General features: G+C 42.7%; 1 protein-coding gene across 1 annotated transcript in view; it reads left to right on the forward strand.

Annotated features, from left to right (window-relative positions):
- LOC139418032 (long-chain-fatty-acid--CoA ligase 6-like) overlaps nt 1-27,774 on the forward strand; it is a 91,860-nt gene that overhangs the window by 513 nt on the left and 63,573 nt on the right. The gene's annotated exons all lie outside the window — the stretch shown is intronic.

The following is a 27,774-nucleotide window of genomic DNA, read 5'->3' on the forward strand; positions in this document are numbered from 1 at the left end:
AGAATGTATAGGACCCTATTTAACATGTATGCCATTTTCAAATACAGCTCTTTTGACTGTCGCGTTTCAAGGCCTGTGTGTGTGTGTGTGTGTGTGTGTGTGCCATGTGTGTGTGTACTTACGTGTTGAACGTGTTGCAGATAAATGTGAATATTATTACAGAACATTTGTTTTTCTGTACTCTAAAGTCTCTTTGGTGTCAGAGTTTGTGTATATTGGATCCCTAGGCAAATTGTCACTGGCAGAGTTTAATTTTCTACCATGATGAAATCTGTGAGGGGACTGTGGATAGGCCTCTGTCCATCCGTTTGTTCGTTATTCACACGAGATATCTAAGACAGCACTGGCTTGATTTTGACTAAACTTGGGTGAATGATACGTCTTGACATAAGCATTTACAAAATGACACTGATTGGCCCAAGGTGGGAGCTATAGTTATTAACTGAAATTTGTGAGTCATACCAGAAAGGAAGAGGCGAAGCGAGAGGGATAACTGGGCCCAAAATCTGTCTTCTCCAGCAGGTGGCTTTTTTTGACATGGAGTACAGGGAATGGGTTAGCAAAAGAGACTGTAGGGCTTGACATTCAGGGCTGCCTGCTGGCCCGGCATCATCTGCCGAGCTAACCGGGCCAGTTAATCAAGCTTTCACATTTTCAAACTCCAAAACGTAATAAATAAGAAGATTTTCCCAACGTCTGACACTTCACACTTGTTATCAACCAGCATTTGGTTTCCAAGCAGAGGCACGAATGTCAAAGCCTTCCCTCTGCCTAGAGTGAGCCCTGCCTCAGTAGGCTAGGTCCTGGATACTCACAGTCTCAGTGGATGTAGGAAGCCAGGAGAGTAGCGACAGGTGGGTAGCCAGGCCCACAACAAAACATTTTTGTTTTATGTTTTTATGCCCTTTACTTGTCAGTGTTCCAAACAGGACATTATTTGTCTTTTTACCTAAACATGCAAACACCATCAGATATATTTCACAGCAAGCAGTGCACCGGGTTAGTCAGATTTTAATAAATATAACAGAACAGATGACCTGGAATGACATTCACGCCCATGGCATGGTTTGCCAAAAATAACTAACTGTAGGCCACGAATATGACAGCGTTGAGGCGGCAGGGTAGCCTAGTGGTTAGAGTGTTGGACTAGTAACCGGAAGGTTGCAAGTTCAAACCCCCGAGCTGACAAGGTACAAATCTGTCATTCTGCCCCTGAACAGGTAGTTAACCCACTTTGGCCGTCATTGAAAATAAGAATTTGTTCTTAACTGACTTGCCTAGTATAATATTTTTTATTTTATTTTTTTTAATTGTCACTGCGCTTCTATGGCTATATGCCACTGCCTATTTCCTTTGTTCATTTAGCAAACAAGACAGCTCATAATCCAGTGTCTTTATCATTCAACATGAACGCCTGATTCACGCAGTCTCCTCTGAACAGTTGATGTTGAGATGTTTGCCTGTCACAGAACTCTGTGAAGCATTTATTTGGGCTGAAATTTATTTGGGCTGGTAACACTAATGAACTTATCCTCTGCAGCAGAGGTAACTCTGGGTCTTCCTTTCCTGTGGTGGTCCTCATGAGAGCCAGTTTCATGATAGTGCTTGATGGTTTTTGCAACTTCGCTTGAAGAAACTTTCAAAGTTCTTGACATTTTCTAGATTGACTGACCTTAATGTCTTAAAGTAATGATGTATTGTCATTTCTCTTTGCTTATTTGAGCTGTTCTTGTCATAATATGGACTCGGTCTTTGTCACGTATACTCCCTCTCCGGAGCTCGAGGTCATCAGGCTCTTCATTATTACGCACACCTGTCACCATCGTTACACGCATCAGCGCCTCATCAGACTCAATCACCTGCCTGATTACCTTACCTATATACAGTGGGGAGAACAAGTATTTGATACACTGCTGATTTTGCAGGTTTTCCTACTTAAAGCATGTAGAGGTCTGTAATTTTTTTTATCACAGGTACACTTCAACTGTGAGAGACGGAATCTAAAACAAAAATCCAGAAAATCACATTGTATGATTTTTAAGTAATTAATTAGCATTTTATTGCATGACATAAGTATTTGATATATCAGAAAAGCAGAACTTAATATTTGGTACAGAAACCTTTGTTTGCAATTAGAGATCATACGTTTCCTGTAGTTCTTGACCAGGTTTGCACACACTGCAGCAGGGATTTTGTTGTAGGCATTGGGTCACTTAGTTGGGATGTTTTCTTTAAAAAGAGAAAGGTGTTATTGCTGGGTTATTGAGATATGACCAGTGGCTGCGTTCATTCTCCCACCGAATTAAGAAGATCAAAGTGATCTGGTAAGCTTGTGAATTAGGATTGTTGAGTGGAATTTTGACAAATGGGCAAGACATTAGCTAGCTAGCCAGTGCCGTGTGTGATAGCAAACATTTTCGTTTTTTGTTGAATTTTGAATAGCTAACTATGTCAGTGCCTGTAAAAAGCTTGTCTCCTGTAAGCCTAACGTTAACTTTACTGTGTGGTGCATTGTTTCACGTCAGTTAGCTAGCTAGATAACTTAGCTAGCTAGCTCAAACTAGGTTCCTCATCCAGTTTGGCTAGCTAGAACAGCTAGGCCTAGTCCCTGTCTCTGAGTTAATTTAACATGGTTGTAGCTAGTTGGCAAGCTTATAACTCATGATTTTATGGTGGTCCAGTTACTGTATGTTTTATCCTAATTGTTAAGGTCAGGGTTAAGTTTAGGAGTTAGGTTAAAGGGTTAAGATCAGTGCTAGGGGAAGGGCTAGCTAAAAAGCTTAGGGTTAGCTAACATGCTATGTAGCTAGTTAAATAGTAGTAAGTAGTTGAAAAGTTGCTAATTAGATTCCAACTCTCAACCTTTCAGTTTCTAGATGTTTGCTTTATACGCCCACCCATCCAACCTACTTTTGTTTCTGTCTTAAGTAACTATTGGTCTTGTGTAACCACACCAAATGTAACATATCATACACATTTTTGTGACCCGGATTTACATTTACTATGTTACGTCTAGTCTGAGACCAGGCTGCAACATCAGGCAGGTGTGCTATTTTAGCAATCAGCATTATGATTGCTATGATTGCAGCATTATGATGCAGCATTGTGGCTACATGGATGAAGCATGGGGCAGCTCCTCTGCATTGTTTACCCCAATGGGCTAATCATTAGCTAGATCACCGACTCTATGATCTTGTTGTTTGTTTAATGTCCAAAGAACAACTCACACTGGCACAAATAGAATTGTGATTTTTCCAGTGTTTATAGGCTTACAGTTTACGGATCTTTCTATAAATAATGGGGCCAATATGTGACATTGGCCCCATTATTTATAGAAAGATCCACCTATACACCAACATAGGCCTAGGAGGGTCAAATATATAATACATTGTTTAAGCAGGGTTCATACAGACATTGGCAAGTCAAATCCATTGACTTTTTCAAGCACTTAATTGTAATTTAAGGACCTAAATGTTATACAATTGTATAATGTATATAACTGTAAATATAGGGTCTAAAATAGAACACCCATCCCCCCAAAACGCATGCAAAAAGTATAAAAGAAAAGTAGGCCAATACCACTTTAAGAAGGCCTTGAAATTCAAATTATTATTACATTCTAAAATATGTGAGAATAATGTGGACATTGCCTTACTAAATATTTAGACTGAATGCATGCGTGGCAATTTTTTGGTAGTCTATCTGGCCAATTTAGGCAAACGTAATACATCCATGAATAGCGGAAGTATTCATCTCACCATCACTGTTTTTATAATGAGAAAGTGGCCAAAAACAAGGTTCCTTTTTTAATGGAAGGATTTGTATGGAAAGCCAAGTTGAAGCCGACAATGCATGTTGTTATCTCCAATAACCGCACGTGGTTTTACCGCAAATCAACAACCTTGATTTGAAGCGGCGGGAAACAAACAAAAGTGGCCACAACTCTCACAAAAACTGATCTAAAATGAAATCACGGATAATTAGAAGGGAGCAGGAGAACGTATAAATTAGCTACAATAATGACATGGACTTTTCAAGTACCAAATTGAGTTCCAAATGTAGGCCTATTCCAGTAGTTGAATTTCTGAGCGAGCTCCAAATTCAAGTAGACCGCTTCATTTTTATTTGACTTTTATTTAACTAGGCAAGTCGGTTAAGAACACATTCTTATTTACAATGATGGCCTACCAAAAGGCAAAAAGCTTCCTGCGGGAAAGGGGCTTGGATTAAAAATAAAATATAGGACAAAACACAAATCACGTTATTTTGACCTAGCACTGTTGGGTTATGTGAATGACCGCGCACGCACGCACACACACAATGGCCTTTCCTATTGCTCAGAACATGCTATACTCCTATACAGTCTATTGTTGTGTGCAGGTATTTAATCTGCATGGAGTCCAGCCACTTTGTGCATGGTTTAAAGCAGGGGTGAGAAGAGTACTGCAATTGCCTGCTCAAGTAGCAGTACTGTTACTTCAATGATAATTTTTTTAGTGGTTTAGATGGTACATTGATTCTCTACACTATACTTGCTTGTTTTGTCACAAAATGAAATTAGGTGAACTATTATAATTTTAGCAACCAGGAAATGGTGTAGCGATTTCTGCATAGTGCATCTTTAAGTGGAGAGTCAAAATGGATAGCCTAAACTTCGATGAACAATTTAGAAAATAATTTATTTGATTATGTTAAAATAACTGTCTGCATTCAGACTGAGACTAGCTAGCTAGCTAACTCAAACCCCTAGCCTAGCTAACAGGTTCTTTCCTATACTTCAAGTGAAGGATGAAATCACCCACGATTGAAATTCTGCGTGCATAACTGCTATCATGTGATCTTGGCCCGGGACCAGTGCTGAATTTGTAAATCGGGAGGTGCAGGAACAAAAAGTGAGAGAGAGAATGGGGTGACCTGGTGAGTTATTAGGTACCTGAATGCATAAGAAAATGATCACCTTTATATTAATGCATTGCATTCATTTCATCGCATTTGCGTAGTGGCATAGGGCGGTAGAGTAGAGGCACTTACAGAAGTTGCACACCTGGGGAACATTTTAGTAGCCTAGGGCCCGGGAAAAATGTGGCCTTTTATAAACGCATGTCATGCAATTCTAACATTTTACATGACTGGAGACTTTGGTAGAATATTTTTTAATACCGCACAAATAATCGAAATGACAAGCTACGTTGACATTGATAAACTGAGATCAATAAAAAAAAACCTGTCTTATACCCATCAAAAGCCTAGGCCAAGGTGTGTGGAGACATATTGTAGGCTACAATATGCGGAGGAAATTATAGTCCTAAAAATGCTTTCCAGCTTCACTGACTCACCCAATGATGCACAGCTCACTCACTGGTTATTGCCGATACGCTCGAGCCGAATGCCGATTCTGTCTTGTTTTACTTTGTAAAACAATATTTGGAAGTTGACCAAATATTTTGGTAGCCAACAGCATAGAGTTTTCTACTTTCAGCAGGAGCCATTTGCTTTCCAACCTGTGTGTCCCCTCGATTGTATTTTAAATATTGCTTAAGGCCTGTTTTGTCTACATGCAGTGTTTTCCACTGACAGATTTGCCGCGCGTTCCCTGCTGTAGGCTATTCCTTGTTATTGGGCTACAATCAACAGCTAAATTAGGTGATTTTTTAAAATAAACTATTGATCCTCTGTGGTTAAAAGGTAGGCCTGCTCATGGTGTAGTAGGCTATTCTATATTATTTCGTTTATTTCTTATCAGACAGCAGTAATAATGACAAATATATTCCAATTTATCAGGGGTGCTACAGTTCCTTCAGAACCCTTCGCGCGGTTCTATACGGAAATCAATTATGAAGAGCAACACTGGAGAGATGAGAGTTGCATGCGTATTTCGTTACAATGTTGCGCAAAACATAAACCCGCCCGGCCCACCCCGAATCAATTACAATATTAGGCTCGGGCTGCAAATCTACCTTTTCACATAGTTTTTTTGTGGTGGCAGGATAATTAAACTTAGTCAACTCGCATGAACTTTTATCGCTTTTGTTCAAATTTTTACATTGCAAAAAGTGACAATTATTTTTCATGCCACGAGAGGTACCGGGTCCAGCCAAATAGGTTCCAGAAAAAAACTGTCCAAAACAGAGAGGTGGGGATCCGGCCCAAATTAAGTACTGCCGGACCGTGACAGTAATTTTCACTTCTTAATAGCCAGGTGTGGCACTGGCAAATTTACCTGAATGTCAAGTCTTGGACTGGTACCCAGGCTAACTGCCTTCCATTTTTGAATACATTAATGTACATTTTTAGATTGGCAATTTGAGTATCTGGTCAATATAATGGCTAATCTGCATCATCCGTGGGGGACGACATGTTTACGGTTGTCCTAAATGTGTAGGGTGGTGTTTTTTAAATTCCCAAATATTCTGTGTAGGCTGGCCCATTGTAGAATGTATTAAATCAATGCATCATATTACATCTTTCCTTGTGACATATGTGATTGATGTAACAACATTACATTTTATTGGCAAGAAATGTACCACTTCACAGGCAAAATAACTATTTAATAAAAGACCACAAGATGTCGCCAATAGTATACTCTAAAAATATTGCTTGCCCTTCAACCTGCTCTTGCGAGGACTCCGGTTACTCGACTAATTCAGTTTATAACAATGAAAACACAGATAAACTCATCTTGGCCATGTGTCATATGGTTATTACCATGACAGTATTGTTCTTGTTAAACAATTTGTGTGTGGTACTTGCATTACTGTGAAGAGAGACTTGGTGTTTGGAGGGCTAGTTTTATCACTAAGCCTAAAGTTAGTTAGAAATGGCATGCTTGTCTACAATGCACTGGGAGGCCTTTATGTATGCATGTAATTATATTGAATTATAAATAAATACCTATTACAGGCATCAAAGTCAAGATGATGATCTCTCACTCTATTTGCATTATGGAGCCAGAACACTGAGATGCTTTTTCCTAGCGTTTTGCATGTGTGGATCGATGCCAAGCAGGATGTTTGTCTTAATTGTAAGGCAGTGATAGTGGTAATTGTGACCAACTAGGTCAGAAAATGCAGTACACCCAGACTTGTGAGCCAAAATTCCAATGTGAGGTCGAGTACTGGTGTAATACTGATGTGTCTACAGGTATTCACCTCAAACAATTAGCCCACAGAAAACAAACTATATCCTGCTTAAATCCCCATTCAGATTCACATCAAGGATCAATCAAGTCTTTCATAACAAAATTGTTTTTATGCAGCTGATGCATTCCATTCCATGGCCTAAATAGCAAGTCTTTGGTATGTGTGTCAAGTCAGCCACTGATATATAGTCTAGTTGTTTTTTAAGGGCCAGTATAATTAACTGGAGTTTGTCAGTGTTGTGTATTGTGTGAACAGTATCAGGGCTGAGCCATTGTAGTAATTATCAGAATTATAGTTTTATTGTCATCATACCTATTGAAAACAACTGTCCATGACATGGTTAGCCTATTGTGAGGTCTTTGTTACTGGAATGTCACTATGATGCTCTGTTTGGCATTATTGTCTGAGAGGGCTACACATTACAGGGGCATTCCGTTTTCTATAAATGGGTTGCTTGTTTAGCAACAGAACTGACGCGTGCACAACTATGGGGCAAAACAGACCGGGTTGGCTTTGATTGTTGACAACATGTAAACTATATTTCGTCTCCAATGTTTATTTTAAACATAAATAATTGTCACAGAGCACAAAACAAGTGTTGTCTCAAATACATCGTTAGAGTTATTGGTTATCTAGCTAGATTTTGTTGTTGTTGCCATATTAGCATGACATGGAATCAGTCAAAACAAGTCAAGGAAACTAGCTGAAATGAGCCCTTTATGATTCCCAACATGGCCGTTTCTTGTCATTGTTGTTAGCTATCTGGCCATCCAGAATCTCAACACAACACAAGGACATCTGCCCCATTCAAGTGTGCACATAATTTTCGTGATGTTCTCTGCTAACACATCTATAGAATAAAAAAACCTTACCAAACAAAGCATCATGATACTTGTAAATGAATGGAAGCCTCCTCATGTGAACAATTGACGGTGGATTCCAAATGGATGGTTTCCTGTAAATGCCTGTCTTCTGCTCAGTGGCAACACTCCCTGGTAACAGGCCCACATTACAGCCAAGCAAAAGTCACGTGATTTTCAATAAATTGGACCTGTAATTTTAAGCAGAAGTCACAGCCTGCTACAGACATAAAACGTGCTGCAATTTGAGCGTTTCCACTGAGATTGTTTAGAGCAGCATACTACTTACTGTATGTTAGTTGTATTTTTGATTCATCAGGTCAGAGGGAGGATGAAGCAATGTTCAAGGTTCTAAATGTGGATACCTTGTATAATATTTGACTTATCCCAAAATAGTTTGTGGTTTTGTTTTTCACTTTTGCTACTATATTTCTTTATTCTGATTTCTGCACGTTATTCTGACATTTCAACACTTGAGTGGTTATCAATGATACTTGTTCAAATTAATTTAGCCTTAAAGATGATTTTGGGAAACCGGGCCCAGGTCTTTGTAGGAATATTGGGTTGAAATAAATACTTATTTCTGTTGTTTAGCTAGGTTTATATGCATAGAGTATTATTGCCTTGACACTGACTTTTCACATTTCTTACATGCTGAGTAGAAGCACTTCAACGAGACTGGAAAGCAGTTTTTGCAACATGACCTTTATACGTAGAGAGGAGGATTTATGTACACATGACTGTGGTGGGAGGCCTTTGTTCAGTGTCAAAACGCTTCCTTTTCCCCCCTTATTTTGTGACCAACCACTCTCTTAGTTAACATAATGAGGCCTAGGGGGCTACTACAGATTATATTTGCACTTCTTGTGCAGTCCACATGGTCATGCATGGGAACTGGAAGCTTTAGATAAGCCGTTATTCCCAAAGACTCAATGTCAATCAGCAACTTGATGGATTTTGTTTATCCATCCTACTCTTGATCTCACAATTTACTAAAAGGGAAGGCCTACTTGAACTGATATACTACTGTACAATTTATGAAGACTGTTCTTTTTACGTCTGCAAGGAACACTGTTGCATTTTACAAGTATTTATACTTTATACTTTTTACACTGAGGTTACGCTCAGAGTATGAAAATCTGTATTCACAGATCAATAGCTATACTCTTGGTAGAAAATCAAGCTACAGTGGCATCATACATGATATATTCTATATTCGCATCGACATTGCATAATGATGTATACATTGGCAATTTGGTCACACAGCCTACCAACTGCACCAATGTGTTGTGTTAATGCAGTAGTCTTTGTATTCTGCACCTTTTCCATTTACCATAACAGCCCTGCTTTAAATTCCAACAGATGCAATGTACCTTGATCAACTTTATCATCCCACGCCCTTCCACGAAGTTATAGACGTCACACTGGCAGTGCCAGACATTCCTGGTCTCTGTGTGTTTCAGAAAAATAGTCTCTGGTCTACCCAGTAAATCAGGAGACAGATGCAGAGGTTGCATCCCAAATGGCCAGAGGCAGGGAGACTTAGAGCCTGAATCACCAAGGGATCTCTTTCTCCTTTTCAACCTGCTCTCAGCTCTTTGGCTGTGACCCAAATGGCACTCTATTCCATATTTAGTGCACCGCTTTTGACCAGGGCCATTAGGTCTCTGGTCAAAAGTGCACTGTATGGCATTATTAGTATTTTAATGCACTGCAGTTGCCACTGCCAAAACAGTACATTCCTGACCCCTCTTTCTAGCACTGGAACCCTAATGGCTGCTTATGAAGAGGAGATGCATTACTCACCGTGAATGTGCATCAGTTCCCTGAGTTACTATTGTGAGGAGTAGCTGTGATTGAATGAGTTGCACTGTCATCAAATAACTTGGCATGGAACAGGTTATCTAGCTGTGCCCTAATTCCAAGTATACACACCATTCCTACTACCCTCTTTCCGGGTGTGATTGCATGCGTGGTTGCATGCAAGTGTGTAGGTGTGCCTGCAGAAGGGTTCTTTGAAAAGCTGAACAAAGGGTTCGAAGTCAAGTCTGAAGATACAGTAAACAGTTACCGGATAGTTCAGATTTTCCATCTGTTGATGCTTTACAGATGGTCGTAATATCAACAATATATCTGTTGATTAGCAACTGCTTGCTAAGATTACGGTTAGGGTTAAGGTTAGGGCTATGATAAGGGTTAGATCTAGGGTAAGGGTTAGTAGATAGTCTGTAGAACATCTACAGATGGGCTATACAAATAAAGTATTACCCAGTTACCATAAATAGCCTTACTTGCCCAGGCATGGCAATCTAGCTTTACCTCCTGCACACTACCAACACCAGTCCTTTAATCTGTATGCCATGCTCTTTCCCGGTGGTTGTGTGGGTGGTTGCGTGCCAGTGTGTAGGTGTACCTGCAGAAGGGTTTCTGAAAAAGCCAAACAAAGGCATCAAAAACCTGAAAATCAAGTTGGTCTGTTGTTGTTTTGTTTTGGCCTTTGTTATGATTCTCAACATTCATTTATATAACTTTGCTGTGATGTGTCAAATATGTCTGCTGCTTATTAGTTTCAGGTTGTGAGTTTGATGAATGGTTTAGTGGTGAAGGAAGTTCTTGAACATAGGGGTTTAAAGTGGAGGTGATGGCATTGTGTTTCAACGAGATGCAACATGATCTCATCAATGGAGGTCTTGAGCTTTATGTTACGTTTCTAACATAACAGTATTATCAGCACCATATCACAGTGGTTATTGATCTCCCATTAATGCATGTCCATCCAATGTGATTATACGCCTTAGTGCAATAACTCATCTGTAATAGTGGACTTTGCATACACCAAACTGAGTTTAATATCAGCAAATGTACATATGTTCAAAATGTGTGCATATCAGCTGTGTCTAGACAATGACTCCTATATGCATTCCATTGTTGAGCATTGGTATTCAGAATCGCTGTACTAAATCCGACTGTAGTGGCCTCTGCTCTTTTCTAATCCACTCTACTTTCTCTGCCTATTGGCATCCCGTCATTAAGTAGGTCTGTGATCATAATCAATCCTGTTGGCTTTTTCACACATTCTGGTGCAAAGACATGTGGGCAGGTGTAATAAGGCAGGTGATAAAGCCAAGGTGTATCTGTCGCATCTGGCTTCCTTAGTTAACCAACGGAGGACAATGAGCTCTGATTATCATCAAACAGCGAAGTGATTGGTTCCTTGGTAACCCTTGGCTTTGATTGAGTGAGGGCAAATTATAACCCATCATTTTGAGATTGTTGAAATGTCAACCTCACCCACAGTTTTATTGAGATATTCCATCATTCATTTTGCGACTTAATTAATCACACCACTTACCCTTTCTGTCACCCGCTTTATATTTATTTCACCTTTATTTAACCAGCTAGGCTAGTTGAGAACAAGTTCTCATTTACAACTGTGACCTGGCCAAGATAAAGCAAAGCAGTGCGACACAAACAACAACACAGTTACACATGGAGTAAACAAACATGCAGTGAATAATATAATAGAAAAAGGTATTTAATACAGTGTGTGCAAATGAGGTAGGTTAAGGAAGGGAAGGCAATAAATAGGCCATAGTGGCGAGATAATTACAATATAGCAATTAAACACGAGTGCAGAAGATGAGTGCGCAAGTAGAGATACTGGGGTGCAAAGGAGCAAAATAAATAACAGTATGGGGGATGAGGTAGTTGGATGGGCTATTTAAAGATGGGCTATTGTCACGCCCTGACCTTGTGACCTGCTTTTCCCAGTGTCTGGTGGAAAGCAGACAACCAGGTTTTCCTATAGGATTTTGCCTGTGCTCAGCACCATTCCGTTTATTTTCTTATCCGGAATAACTCCCCAGTCCTTATCGATTACAAGCATACCCATAACAGGATGCAGCCACCACTATGCATGTAAATATGGAGTTGTACTCAGTAAGGTATTGGATTTGCCCCAAATATAACAGGAAAAAAGTTAATTGCTTTGCTACATTTTTTGCAGTATTACTTTACTGCCTTGTTGCAAACAGGATGCATGTTTTGGAATATTTGTAGTCTGTACAGGCCTCCTTCACTCTGTCAATTAGTGACTGGGTGTATTGATATACCATCCAAAGTGTAATTAATAACTTCACCATGCTCAAAGAGATATTCAATGTTATATATTTTTGTAATCTAACAATAGGTGCCCTTTGCGAAGCATTGGAATAAATCCCTGGTCTTTGTGGTTGAATATGTTTGAAATTCAATGCACAACTGAGGGACGATACAATTATCTGTATTTGTGGGGTACATACAGTGCCGTGCGAAAGTATTTACCCCCCCTTGGCATTTTTCCTATTTTGTTTTCTTACCACCGGGAATTAAAATAGATTTTGGGGGGGGGTTTGTCGCATTTGATTTACACAACATACTACCACTTTGAAGATGCAAAATATTTGTTGTGAAATAAACAAGAAATGACAAAAAAAAATGAGAACGTCAGTGTGCATAACTATGATGCTGCCGCCACCATGCTTCACTGTGGGGATGTTATTCTCAGGGTGATGAGAGCTGTTGGGTTTGCGCCAGACATTGGTGGGCGGCCCGATCTTGGCAGGTTTGTTGTGGTGCCAAATTCTTTCCATTTTTTAATAATGGATTTAAATGGTGATCTGTGGTATGTTCAAAGTTTAGTTTTTTTTTTATAACCCAACCCTGATCTGTACTTCTCCACAACTTTGTCCCTGACCTGTTTGGAGAGCTCCTTGGTCTTCATTGTGCCGCTTGCTTGGTGGTGTTACAAACTCTGGGGCCTTTCAGAACAGGTGTATATATACTGAGATCATGTGACAGATCATGTGACACTTAAAGTCCACCTGTGTGCAATCTAACTAATTATGTGACTTATTTAGGGGCTTATTAGCAAAGGGGGTGAATACATATGCACGCACCACTTTTCCGTTTTTCTTAGATTTTTTTAAACAAGTAATGTTTTTCATTTCATTTCACCAATTTTGACAATTTTATGTATGTCCATTGTATGAAATCCAAATAAAAATCTATTTAAATGACAGGTTGTGATGCAACAAAATGGGAAAAACGCCAAGGGGGATGAATACTTTAAGGCACTGTAGATGAAGTAGTCATTAAAGAATCATGTTCAAATCTGCTATTGCCGCCTCCTGAGTGGGGCAGAGGTCTAAGGCGGCACTGCATCGCAGTGTCGCGGCATCACTACAGCCTGGGGTTGACCGGGAGTCCCATAGGGCGTCGCACAATTGGCCTAGCGTCGTCCGGGTTAGGGTTGGGGGATTGGCCAGGGGGCTTGACATGACTCATCACGGTCTAGCAACTCCTTGTGATGGGCCGGGCGCCTGCCGGCTGACTCTGATCGTCAGTTGAACGGTGTTTCCTCCGACACATTGGTGCAGCTGCCTTCAGGGTTAAACGAGCTGGTGTTAAGAAGCATGGCTTGGCGGGTCATGTTTCGGAGGACGCATGACTCGACCTTCGGCTCTCCCGAGGCCGTTGGGGAGTTACAGCAATGAGACAAGATCATAATTGGATATTATTTAGTTATTTAGGCTTGCCATAACAAAGGGGTTGAATACTTATTGACTCAAGACATTTCAGCTTTTAATTTTTAATGGAGCATCAGCATTTGTGGGTTAGATTACAGGCTCAGAATGGCCAGAAACAAAGAACTTTCTTCTGAAACTCATCAGTCTATTCTTGTTCTGAGATATTAAGCCTATTCCATGCGAGAAATTTCCAAGAAACTGAAAATCTCATACAACGCTCTGTACTACTCCTTTCACAGAACAGTGCAAACTGTCTCTAATCAGAATAGAAAGTGGAGTGGGAGGCCCCGGTGCATGACTGAGCAAGAGGACTAGTACATTAGAGTGTCTAGTTTGAGAAACAGATGCCTAACAAGTCCTCAACTGGCAGCTTCATTAAATAGTACCCGCAAAACGTCAGTCTCAACATCAACAGTGAAGAGGGGACCCTGGGATGCTGGCCTTCTAGGCAGAGTTCCTCTGTCCAGTATCTGTGTTCTTTCCCCCATCTTAATATTTAATTTTTATTGGCCAGACTGAGATATGGCTTTTTCTTTGAAACTCTGCCTAGACGGCCAGCATCCCGGAGTCGCCTCTTCACTGTTGACGTTGAGACGGGTGTTTTGCGGGTACTATTTAACGGAGCTGCCAGTTGAGGACTTGTGAGGCATCTGTTTCTCAAACTGTGTTCATTTAATAAATTAAAATGTACGCCTACCACGCTACACCTTGGTCCGATCCTTTCAAACAACGAGCGTTACAGAAGATCCCACCACAAACGGACCAAGCAGCGTGGCCAGGAGGAGCAGACATCCTGGACATGGGAGGATATATCTTGGACGGTAAGGGATCCTGGACGTGGGAGGAGATCCTGGCCGGAAAGGATGGTATGGGAGCAGACGGAGGCAGTGAGGGAGGAACAACGACGACACCGGGGTTCGCGACCATGACGGAAGCCCGAGAGGCAGACCCCCAAAAAATGTTTGGGGAGGCACAGGGTGGTTGGCGGAGCCAGGGTTTGAACCAGAGCCAACTCCCCGTACTCACCGTGGGGAGCGTGTGACCGTTCCGGCACCATGTTTTGCGGTGATACGCACTGTGTCTCCAGTACGCATCCACAGCCCGGTGCGTTCTGTACCAGCTTGCCGTGCAAAAGTGGGCATATGTCCAGGACAGGTGGTGCAGGCTCAGCGCGCATGGTCTCCAGTGCGCCTCCTCGGTCCAGGATATCCTGTGCCGGCTCTACGCGCTGTATCTCCGGTGCGCCTTCACAGCCCAGTGCGTCCTGTGCCAGCTCCCCGCACTTGCCGTGCAAAGGTGGTCCTTTGTCCAGGACGCGTTCTGCCAGCTCTACGCTCCAGACCTCCAGTGAGCCTCCAGTGAGCCCCTACGGTCCAGTATATCTTGTGCCAGCTCCATGGCACGAAGCCTCCAGTGACGATCCATGGCCCGGAGCCTCCAGTGACGATCCATGGCCCGGAGCCTCCAGCGACGATCCATGACCCGGAGCCTCCAGCGACGATCCATGACCCGGAGCCTCCAGCGACGATCCATGACCCGGAGCCTCCAGCGACGATCCATGGCCCGGAGCCTCCAGTGACGATCCATGGCCCGGAGCCTCCAGCGACGATCCATGGCCCGGAGCCTCCAGCGACGATCCATGACCCGGAGCCTCCAGCGACGATCCATGACCCGGAGCCTCCAGCGACGATCCATGACCCGGAGCCTCCAGTGACGATCCATGGCCCGGAGCCTCCAGCGACGGATCCCGGTCTGGAGCCTCCAGCGGGGGTTCCAAGCCCGGAGCCTTTTGCGACGATCTACGGGCGGAGCCACGAGCGGAGAGGGACCTGCGTCCCGTACCGGAGCCGCCACCGAGGGTAGCTGCCCACCGGACCCTCCCCTATGGGTTCAGGTTTGCGGCCGGAGTCTGACCCTTTGAGGACTGTCACGCCTTGACCTTAGAGACCCTTTTAATTCACTATTTGGTTAGGTCAAGGTGTGACTAGAGTGGGCAATCTGTTTTCTATTTCTTTGTTGGCCGGGTATGGTTCCCAATCAGAGGCAGCTGTCTATCGTTGTCTCTGATTGGGGATCATACAGCCTTTTTCCACCTGTAGTTTGTGGGATCTTGTTTTTGGTACTGTGCTGTTTAGCCCTACTAGACGTTTCATTTTGTATTTGTTTTTTCTGTGTTCTTTTAATAAATTAAAATGTACGCCTAGCGCGCTGCACCTTGGTCCGATCCTTTCATCGTCATTCGTAACACACACACTACAGTGATGTAGTGGATAAATGTATAAACTACAGTGGGCAATCGAGATAAGATGAACAACCACCAATATACAGTTGAAGTCGGAAGTTTACATACACCTTAACCAAATACATTTAAACTCAGTTTCTCACAATTCCTGACATTTAATCCTAGTAAAAATTCAATGTCATAGGTCAGTTAAGATCACCACTTTATTGTAAGAATGTGAAATGTCAGAATAATTAGTAGAGAGAATAATTTATTTAAGCTTTTATTTATTTCATCATATTCCCAGTGGGTCAGAAGTTTACATACACTCAATCAGTATTTGGTAGCATTGCCTTTAAATTGTTTAACTTGGGTCAAACATTTCGGGTAGCCTTCCACAGGCTTCCCACAGTAAGTTTGGTGAATTTTGGCCCATTCCTCCTGACAGAGTTGTTGTAACGGAGTCAGGTTTGTAAGGCCTCCTTGCTCGCACATACCTTTTCAGTTCTGCCCAAACATATTCTATAGGATTGAGGTCAGGGCTTTGTGATGGCCACTCCAATACTTTGACTTTGTTGTCCTTAAGCCATTTTGCCACAACTTTGGAAGTATGCTTGGGGTCATTGTCCATTTTGAAGACCTATTTGCGACTAAGCTTTAACTTCCTGACTGATGTCTTGAGATGTTGCTTCAATATATCCACATAATTTCCCTTCCACATGATGCCATCTATTTTGTGAAATGCACCAGTCCCTCCTGCAGCAAAGCACCCCCAAAACATAATGCTGCCACCCCCGTGCTTCAAGGTTGGGAGGGTGTTAGTCGGCTTGCAAGCCTCCGCCTTTTTCCAAACATAACAATGGTCATTATGGCCAAACATTTCTATTTTTGTTTCATCAGACCAGAGGACATTTCTCCAAAAAGTACTATCTTTATCCCCATGGGCAGTTGCAAACCGTAGTCTGGATTTTTTTATGGTGATTTTGGAGCAGTGGCTTCTTGCTTGCTGAGCGGCCTTTCAGGTTATGTCGATATAGGACTCGTTTTACTGTGGATATAGATACTTTTGTACCCGTTTTCTCCAGCATCTTCACAAGGTCCTTTGCTGTTGTTTCAAGATTGATTTGCACTTTTCGCATCAAAGTACGTTCATCTCTAGGAGACAGAACGCATCTCCTTCCTGAGCGGTATGATGGCTGCGTGGTCCCATGGTGTTTATACTTGTGTACACTGTTTGTACAGATGAACGTGGTACCTTCAGGCATTATGAAATTGCTCCCAAGGATGAACCAGACTTGTGGAGATCTACATTTTGTTCTGAGGTCTTGGCTGATTTGTAAACGTTTCCCTATGATGTCAAGCAAAGAGGCACTGAGTTTGAAGGTAGGCCTTGAAATACATCCATAGGTACACCTCAAATTGACTCAAATGAAGTCAATAAGCCTATCAGAAGCTTATAAAGCCATGACATTCTTTTCTGGAATTTTCCAAGCTGTTAAAGGCACTGTCAACTTAGTGTATGTAAATTTCTAACCCACTGGAATTGTGATACAGTGAATAAGTGTAATAATCTGTCTGTAAACAATTGTTGGAAAAATGACTTGTGTCATGCACAAAGTAGATGTCCTAACCGACTTGCCAAAATTATAGTTTGTTTAACAAGACATTTGTGGAGTAGTTGAAAACCGAGTTTTAAGGACTCCAACCAAAGTGTACGCACTTCAACTGTAAACGAAAACATATGACATTTTTAGAACTGTATTGTTTGCATTTTGATTGCATTTTAATGTAGGCCTATAGGGAAGTTAAGCCATGAAGCATATCTACTTTGTTTTAACTCCTCACTTGTTTGATAAGATTAGTACATATTTTCTGAAGAGACCCCAAGTTTGGGGTTGTCACTAGTTAACACAGCCACAAAGTCAAAATTGGCAACAATAATAAAAAAATATTGGTCTTCATTGAAGGTCAGGGTTAGGCATAAGGTTAACAGTGTGGTCAAGGTTCAGGGTTTGATTTAAAATCAGATTTTAATAGGAGATTGTGGAAATAGGCAGGTTTTATGAATAATTATTACTTTGTGGCTGTGGTAACTAGTGACGACTCAAATTGGGAACCACTGTACTAACCTCTCTCTCTGCATGTGTAACCGATGTGAAATGGCTAGCTAGTTAGCGGGATGCGCGCTAATAGCGTTTCAAATCGGTGACGTCACTTGCACTGAGACCTTGAGTAGTTGTAGTTGTTCCCCTTGCTCTGCAAGAGCCGTGGCTTTTGTGGAGCGATGGGTAACGATGCTTCGAGGGTGGCTGTTGTCGATGTGTGCAGAGGGTTCCTGGTTCGAGCCCAGGTAGGGGCGAGGAGAGGAACGGAAGCTATACTCTTATACATGCTTCCTTTTTCTCTCTGTCTCCACTGCTTCCTCCTGCATGCATTGCAGCCTCAACACTGAGCGTCACAGCACTGTCTGTCTCAGTAGCCTTCTCTCTGTAAAGCATAGTTATTATGAGAACTTAGTAGCCCACGCAGGCAAACATAACGATCAAACCACTGTTCATGATTCCACTCCTTCACAAAGAGGCAGGCGTAATTACAACTGTCAGATCAAAGTTTACTGAGCTTTGATCAACGCCGAGACAAATATTTGGATCTTGACCAGTAATTTACTTTGTGTACTATATACACTGCCTTCAGAAAGTATTCAGACACATTTACTTTTTCCACATTTTGTTACATTACACCTGTATTCTAAAATGTATTAAATAAATAAAATATCCTCCAGGAATTCACACACAACACCCCATAATGACAAAGCAAAAACAGGTTAAGATTTTTTTTGCAAATGTATTAAAAATAAAAAACAAATACCTTATTTGCATAAGTATTAAGACCATCACGTCTGGAGGAAACCTGACACCATCCCTACGGTGAAGCATGGTGGTGGCAGCATCATGCTGTGGGGATGTTTGTCAGCGGCAGAGAATGGGAGACTATTCAGGATCGAGGGAAAGATGAACAGAGCAAAGTACATTGCAATCCTTGATGAAAACCTGCTCCAGAGCCCTCAGGACCTCAGACTGGGGTTAAGGTTCACCATCCAACTGGACAATGACCCTAAGCACACAGCCAAGACAATGCAAGAGTGGCTTCGGGACAAGTCTCTGAATGTCCTTAAGTGGCCCAGCCAGAGTCTGAACTTGAACCTGATCGAAGAGTGTGCAAAGCTGTCATCAAGGAGAAGGGTGGCTACTTTGAAGAATCTCAAATATAAAATAACATTTGTTTAACACTTTTTTATTACATGATTCCATGTGTTATTTCATAGTTTTGATGTCTTCACTTTTATTCTACAATGTAGAACATAGTAAAAATAAATAAAAACCCTGAAATGAGTAGGTGTGTCCACTTAACACAAATATAAAAACGCAACAAGGATCTGTACACAGTTCCTGGAAGCTTAAGATGTCCCAGTTCTTCCATGGCTTGCATACTCACCAGACATGTCACCCATTGAGTATGTTTGGGATACTCTGTATCGAAGTGTATGACAGCTTGTTCCAGTTTCCACCAATATCCAGCAACTTCACATAGCTATTGAAGAGCAGTTGGACAACATTCCACTGGCCACAATCAAAAGCCTGATCAACTTTATGCGAAGGAGATGTGTCGCGCTACATGAGGCAAATTGTCACGTACGTGAGGAGACGGACCAGGGCGCAGCGGATGTAGAGTTCCACGTATTTATTATAAAAGTGAAACTTAGCAAAAACAAAACAAGAAATCGATATACTAACAAGGTGGGAAAAATGCTACCTAAATATGATCCCCAATTAGAGACAACGATTACCAGCTGCCTCTAATTGGGAATCATACAAATCACCAACATAGAAAAATGAACTAGAACACCACATAGAAATAATAAACTAGAATACCCCCAGTCACGCCCTGACCTACTACACCATAGAGAAACAAGGGCTCTCTATGGTCAGGGCGTGACAGTACCCCCCCCCCCCCCCCCCCTAAGCTGCGGACTCCGGCCGCAAAACCTGAAACCAAATTGGGAGGTTAGGGGGGGTGATTAGTGTCGGTGGCGGCTCCCCCCCAGACCCTGAAACCGACCATGGCTGGACATCGGCGCAGAGAAGGGCTCCGGACTTTGTGCTGGGCTGGTCGTCGTGCTTGGACTGGACACCGGCGCTGAGGAAGGCTCTGGCCTAGGAGCGGGACACGACGTCGTGTCTGGACTGGACACCGGCGCAGAGGAAGACTCCGACCTTGGAGCGGGACTGGACACCGGCGCAGAGGAAGACTCCGGCCTTGGAGCGGGACTGGACACCGTACCTGGAAGCTCCGGACCGTCGACCGTCGCAGGAGGTTCTGGACCGTGGCAGGGGGTTCCAGACCAGGGACCATCGCAGGGGGTTCCAGACCGGGGACCGTCGCAGGAGGTTCCAGACCGGGGACCATCGCCGGAAGCTCTAAACTGTGAATACGCACTGGAGGCCTTGTGCGTGGAGCCGGTACAGTTGGCACCGGACTGGTGACACGCACTTCAGGGAGAGTGCGGGGAGGAGATGCAGGACGTATTGGACTGGGGAGGCGCACTGGAGGCCTGATGCGTGGAGCATGCACAGGTGGTACCGGATTGGTGACACGCACTTCAGGGAGAGTGCAGGGAGGAGACACAGGTCGTACCGGACTGGAAAGGCGCACTGGAGGCCTAGTGCGTGGAGCCGGCACTGGTGGTACCGGACTAGTACCACCTCTGGCAGCTCCTGGCTGACTGACGGCTCTGGCAGCTCCTGGCTGACTGACGGCTCTGGCAGCTCCTAGCTGACTGACAGACTGGCGGCTCTAGCAGCTCAGGACAGACGGGAGACTCTAGCAGCTCAGGACAGACGGGAGACTCTAGCAGCTCAGGACAGACGGGAGACTCTAGCAGCTCAGGACAGACGGGAGACTCTAGCAGCTCAGGACAGACGGGAGACTCTAGCAGCTCAGGACAGACGGGAGACTCTAGCAGCTCAGGACAGACGGGAGACTCTAGCAGCTCAGGACAGACGGGAGACTCTAGCAGCTCAGGACAGACGGGAGACTCTAGCAGCTCAGGACAGACGGGAGACTCTAGCAGCTCAGGACAGACGGGAGACTATAGCAGCTCAGGACAGGAGGAAGGCTCTGGCAGCGCTGGACAGGCAGGAGCACCTGTAGGCAGAACACGGAGAGACAGCCTGGTGCGGGGGGCTGCCACCGGAGGGCTGGTGCGTGGAGGTGGCACTGGATAGACCGTACCGTGCAGGCGCACTGGAGCTCTTAAGCACTGAGCCTGCCCAACCTTACCTGGTTGAATGCTCCCGGTAGCCAGGCCAGTCCGGCGAGGTGGAATAGCCCGCACTGGGCTGTGCTGGCGAACCGGGGACACCATGCGTAAGGCTGGTGCCATGTATGCCGGCCCGAGGAGACACACTGGAGACCAGATGCATAAAGCCGGCTTCATGGCTCCTGGCTCGATGCCCACTCTAGCCCGGCCGATACGAGGAGCTGGAATGTACCGCACCGGGCTATACACACGCACTGGGGAGACTGTGTGCTCCACCGCCCGGTCCCTCTCTGTCTCCGGTACGCACGGGAAGTTGGCGCAGGTCTCCTACCTGGCTTCACCACACTCCCCGTGTGCCGCCCCCCAAGAAATGTTTGGGGCTGCCTCTCAGGCTTCCAGCCGTGCTGCCTCCTCATACCAGCGCCTCTCTGCCTTCGCTGCCTCCAGCTCTGCCTTAGGACGGCAATATTCCCCTGGCTGTGCCCAGGGTCCTTTACCGTCCATAATCTCCTCCCAAGTTCAGGAGTCTTGAGTTCGCTGCTGCCCGTTATCACGCCGCTTGGTCCTTTTGTGGTGGGTGTTTCTGTAACGGCAGATTTCCTCTTTGTCTGAAGAGGAGTAAGGATCGGACCAAGATGCAGCGTGGTAAGTGTTCATGACGATTTATTTGAAAAACTGAACACTGAAATACAAAACAATAAACGAAGTGATGAAAACGAAAACCGAAACAGTATTGTGTGGCGACAAACACCCACAAACCAACAGTGAAACCCAGGCTACCTAAGAATGATTCTCAATCAGAGACAACTAACGACACCTGCCTCTGAGAACCATACTAGGCTGAACACAAAAACCAACATAGAAAAACAGACTGCCCACCCCAACTCACGCCCTGACCATACTGAATAAAGACAAAACAAAGGAAATAAAGGTCAGAACGTGACAAAACCAAAGGGAGTGACATATATAGTGCAGGTAATCAAGGTGGTGATGTAGTCCAGGTGAGTGTCATTATGAAAGTAACGATGGTGACAGGTGTGTGCCATAACGAGCAGCCTGGTGACCTAGAGGCCGGAGAAGGAGCACACGTGACAATATTTTTATTTTGTACAGGCTTCCTTCTTTTCGCTCTGTCAATTAGGTTAGTATTGTGTAATAACTACAATATTCTTGAGCCATCTTCAGTTTTCTCCTATCACAGCCATTAAACTCCGTAACTGTGTTAATGTCACCATTGGCTTCATGATGAAATCCCTGAGCAGTTTCCTACCTCTCCGGGGAAAACTGAGTTAGGAAGGAGGCCTGTATCTTTGTAGTGACTGGGTGTATTGATACACCATCCAAAGTGTAAATAATAACTTCACCATGCTCAAAAGGATATTTAATGTATTTTATTTTTACCCATCTACCAGTAGGTGCGCTTCTTTGCGAGGCATTGGAAAACCTCCCTCGTCTTTGAGGTTGAATATGTTTGAAATTGAATGCTCAACTGAGGAACCTTACAGATAATTGTGTGTGTGGTACAGAGATGAGGTAGTCATTAAAAAAATCATGTTCAACTAAAATTGCACATAGAGTGAGTCCATCCAATGTATGGGACTTGCTAAGCAGATTTTTACTCCTGAATGAGGCTGAGGCTTGCCATAACAAATGGGTTGAATACTTATCGACTTAAGACATTTCAACTTTTAATCAATGTTTAAAAAATGTAAATCATTCCACTTTGACATTATGCGATATTGTGTGTTGGCCAGTGACAAAACATCTCAATTGAATTCATTTTAAATTCAGGCTGTAACACAACAAAATGTGGAAAAAGTAAAAGGGTGTGACTAGTTTCTGAAGCCACTGTATATGTTTAAACCCCAATAACGACTATATGTTGTGTTTTTGAATGAGTGGGCTGGGCAGTCAAAGGTAACTTATTTTCACTGTGGGTAATGTTTGCAGAAAAGCAGAGTTACTGCATAACACACCCTTGGTGAAGAGTCAGGATGTACAACCATGAAGGTTAATGAGGCCTGAATGTTGGGGGAATACCAAAAATAATTAGTCTATTTTATTGTGGTAAGGGAAGTTACCCTGCTGTGCTGTGTTGGGGTAGTGTTACTGAGCTCATTTCACAACCACCAAAACAACCAATTTTAAGCTGCTGCTTGTTCAGAAGCAATACATCAGCACCTTTTTAAAGTGGTATATATCTTCTCAAAAACATAAAAGTTTACTTTTATGCCTGAGAATACATCTTCTGGTAGGGTACTGTTAACATACTGTTTATCTGTACCTAATAGGTGAAACTGACTACCAGCATCAGTTTGCTCGATAGCATCCTAGTGATAGATATATATTTTCTTAAATCACATAGCATTCACATTTGTATTCCTAAGCATTAGTAATCAAGCCTCGCACAAACAGACATCAATGGAGCACACAGATGATTGTATTATCACATTCATATTAATTCTTAGAATATTACTTACGATGCTGTATTAATATCAGTGATGTAGTGGTAAAAGATGGGTAATGGGTAAACTAAACTCCAGTAGGTGATCGACCACTGATATAAACGAAAACGTATTACATTTTTAGAACTGTATTGTTTGTGTTTTTTTATTTCATTTTAATATAGGCCTATAGGGAAGACAGGCCTACATTAAAATGAGATGTTCATATTGAAACATACCTTCTTTTTAAAAGTTCCTAACTTGTTTGATGAAATTAGTACAGATTTTCTCAGAAGACCCCACATGGTGCCCCTAGCCCAAGTTTGGGGTTATCACTAGTTACCACAGCCACAAAGTAAAAATTGGTTCATGAAAACAAGAGCTTTTTGGTCTTAATTTAAGGTAAGGGTTAGGCATAAGGTTAGCAGTGTGGTTAGGGTTATGGTAAGGGTTAGGCATAAGGTTAGAGGTGTGGTTACGGTTTGGTTTAAAATCTGATTTTATGAAGACAAATTGTAGAAATAAGCAGGTTTTAGCAAGAATTATGACTTTGTGGCTGTTGTAACTGTAGACGCCCCAAGTTTGGGAACCACTGTGCTAACCTCTCTGCTTGCTTCCTTTCTCTCTGTCTCCTCTGCTTCCTGCATGCATAGAGAGAAATGGTAATGGCATCTTTTTCTAGGCACTAACTCAGCCATTGCTCGTTGGGCAAAGCCTATAAGGAAAATAAATGCAGTTATTGGAGGGTTTATGGATAAACGCAGAAAATAACATATGTGATAAACAAGTTTAGGAGAGCTTATACATTTGTTCTATGAGAAACTACATCAGCTAATGCCACTTTTTGTGAATTTATTTTCAAATAAAAAACACATCACATAAAACCATCATAATTCAAAAAGGTAATGTTAACTGACTGCTATTATCTCATAGAACAACATGTATACAATTTCCTAAATCTGTGTCAACCTCAGACCTTATTTTGAGCGTTTATTCCCAAACCCTATTCTTTTCCCATGGGCATGGTTGAACGAACCAGAGGTAATATATTTCCGGATATTAGGACTACAAACTGGTGAGCTTTATTGCAGCCTTCCTCAGCCTCACCCCTGAGCGCATCATCACTGTTCTGCAGTTGCCATGGCGCCCTAGCAGCAGCCTAAGCAGAGAGTTCCTGCACATTTTGTAAATATTTAGGTAATTAGTTAGTTTATGGCATGTTTTTTAACCAACACTTTGTTTTAAAGAATGACCAATTAATCTATCTAATGAATGTACTTTAATCAGAATCCACCACAGCGTTAAGACAAGCTGGCAAGGAATTTGTTTGGCTAGCTAGCTAGTTAGCTGTTTCGATTCCAATGCCAACAGTGTCTAGGTGTTGAGGATGGAAAGAAGCCGAAAGCAATATGGCAGAGGTGTGCAATAATGAGGATCGTAGGGAGGTCAAAGTTACAAGGCTGCGCTTGATTTAACATTGAAATGTGGTGTGCTTTCTGGGGCCACATAATTACCGTAGCAGCATCCAATGGGTGCTTCGTTTTGGTAGTAGTGAATGAGTGGCTAGCTAGCTACCTACTGAGTCCATGGACCTTTGTGGCTAAACTAAAACAATCTGACAGTTCTACTACGGAAAAGCCAGGAACGGCGAGACACATTGATGAGACCGCACTGCCAGTTAAGTTGAATAAATTATTAATCACTGTCTCAGTAGCCTTCCCTCTAAAGCAAATGTATTGTAGTGACCCGCACAGACAGCTGTGTGTTAGGTTATTAGTTGGTTGTGTTGTACTTACCAGTACCCAGTGTTCGCGGGGTACGACATGCCAATCAACCTGCTATCTGCCAATCACGGGAATGCCTGGAGTGTTCTGGAGCCGGGCTTCCTGGTGGTTGGCGGAGTGGCGTGGAGGGGGGTTGGAGCATTGGAAGTTAAGACCAGGTTTAGCCATTGTTCTCTCTCTTACGTCTGGCTTTCACAGCGAAGGTCACGGTTGTTTTATAGGGTATCCTTCATTTATTTGGCGTGGGCTACGGCCAAACAGTAGCCTGTGAGAAGTTGGGTTAATAAACCGTAAATTCGTAAACTCAATCCTCTGTCTGGACAATTGTTATTTTATGATCTAGTCGAACTCGGCTAGGCAAACCGAACGAGTGTGCTCGCATACTCCTAGAAAATATTTTTGCTTGAATGACAAGAAAAAAGTGGCAATAGTACCGTTTGTCCATCTTGAGACACCGTAGCCAGTATACACTTCTTCAAACTAGTCAGTATTAATAAAATCAGTTATTAATTTTGACATTTATGCAGACACGAGCTTAGTCACGCAATTTTACATCTGACTAAGAGGTTTGGTGCAGTACTTCAAGTATGTTTTGTTGTTGCATGAAAATTGTGTCTCTTGTTGAAAGAAACAATTCATTGAAGAATTCCTACTGTTGACCAGTCACCGAAGAAGGGGCGGAAACTTCGGCTACCGAACGCGAGGATTTTTGTGTTCACAAACAGCCGAAAAAACAGCCGAAGATCAAAAATATCAAAATGTCGACATAATATATGCACAAACTGATTCGGATGGGAAGCATGAGAATGTATTTAGCCTTTTGAGAAAGAAGTGAACGTGCTCTGCTAAAAAGGCAAAGCCGGGCGACGCAGGCGAACACAACGATCAAACCGCTGTTCATGATTCCACTCGTTCGTAAAAGAAGCAGGCGCGATTAGAATGGTCAAATCAAGAATATAAGAGTTCTGACCTTTGGTCAACGCTGTGTACTGTTTCTTTTATTATTATAAATAAGAGGTCCTGACCTCGGTGTCCTTAAGGCCATGAAGGTGCAGCTAAACCTACAATGTCAAAACGTTTCACCCCATCATTTCTGAAGACTGTCAGGAGTCACTGAAATCCCTGACCAGTGATCAAATAACCAAACATTTTTATTTTATTTAACTAGGCAAGTCAGTTCTTATTTACAATGGCCTACACTGGCCAAACCCTAACCCAGCCAATTGTGCGCTGCCCTATGGGGCTCCCAATCACAGCCGGTTGTGATACAGCTTGGAATCGAACCAGGGCCAGTAGTGCCCAGGGATAATGGGGAGCAGATCAGTGCACTAAGGGAAACCCGCCATAGACTATAGATATACACTTACAAATTCCAGTCGGCCACACTGGCATTTCATCTTTTTTAAAGACCATCTCAGCTTCCATTCTCCCAGGCCACGCCAACTTTCACACATCATGGGGATCTGTGGACTGACCCAAAAGCCTGGTATATATCAGCGAAGTCCCTCCCCTAATTGCAAAACAGTGCACCTGGAGACAAATACCACAGAGATACTATTAAATTCTAATTCCTAATTCTATGACAAATACATACACCTGGGTTAATTAAGATATACACAGGTCACAATAGGAAGGAAAGCGATAGTTATTTTTAAAATGCATATTGTATTTATCATTGATAATAGGGGACATTCTTCATATCTGTTTATAGAATTGGTGATTTTATGCCATTCATCATTACAACAGACTAAACAGTCGCTGATGCTACGTGTCAGTGTGAATCATTTCTCACATTTCCTCCCTTTCAGGGGTATAACATTACAATTGTATAGTTAATGGGCTATGTGTTTGTAGATGGACAAAGGTGATTGAACCTACAGCAGCCAAAGTGATAATGGCAGTCAAGTAATGTACTGTACAGTCAAGTCTCTGTCAATTAGAAGCAGTACATGTACTTTGCTTTTCGGAAGCAATTAATGTTTAGTATGAGCTACTGTGATAGATCTTGCTAGTTCTTCAAATCAAATTGAATTTGTCACATGCTTTGTAAACAACAGGTGTAGACTAACAGTGAAATGCTTACTTACAGGTCATTTTCCAACAATGCAGAGTTAAAGATAAAGATAAAAAAAATGAAATTAAATAAATAAATAATGACACAAGGAATAAATTGGGGCAGCCTAGTGGTTAGAGTGTTGGACTAATAACCGGAAGGTTGCAAGTTCAAACCCCCGAGCTGACAAGGTACAAACGACTAGGCAAGTCAGTTTTGTACCTTGTCAGCTCGGGGGTTCGAACTTGCAACCTTTATCTTTAACTCTGCATTGTTGGAAAATTGCAACCTTCCACTGTTCCTAGGCCGTCATTGAAAATAAGAATTTGTTCTTAACTGACTTGCCTAGTTAAATAAAGGTGAGAAAAAAACCCGAATAATAATTC

This window comes from Oncorhynchus clarkii, chromosome 10, assembly GCF_045791955.1.
Source record: "Oncorhynchus clarkii lewisi isolate Uvic-CL-2024 chromosome 10, UVic_Ocla_1.0, whole genome shotgun sequence".
Taxonomy (NCBI): domain Eukaryota; kingdom Metazoa; phylum Chordata; class Actinopteri; order Salmoniformes; family Salmonidae; genus Oncorhynchus; species Oncorhynchus clarkii.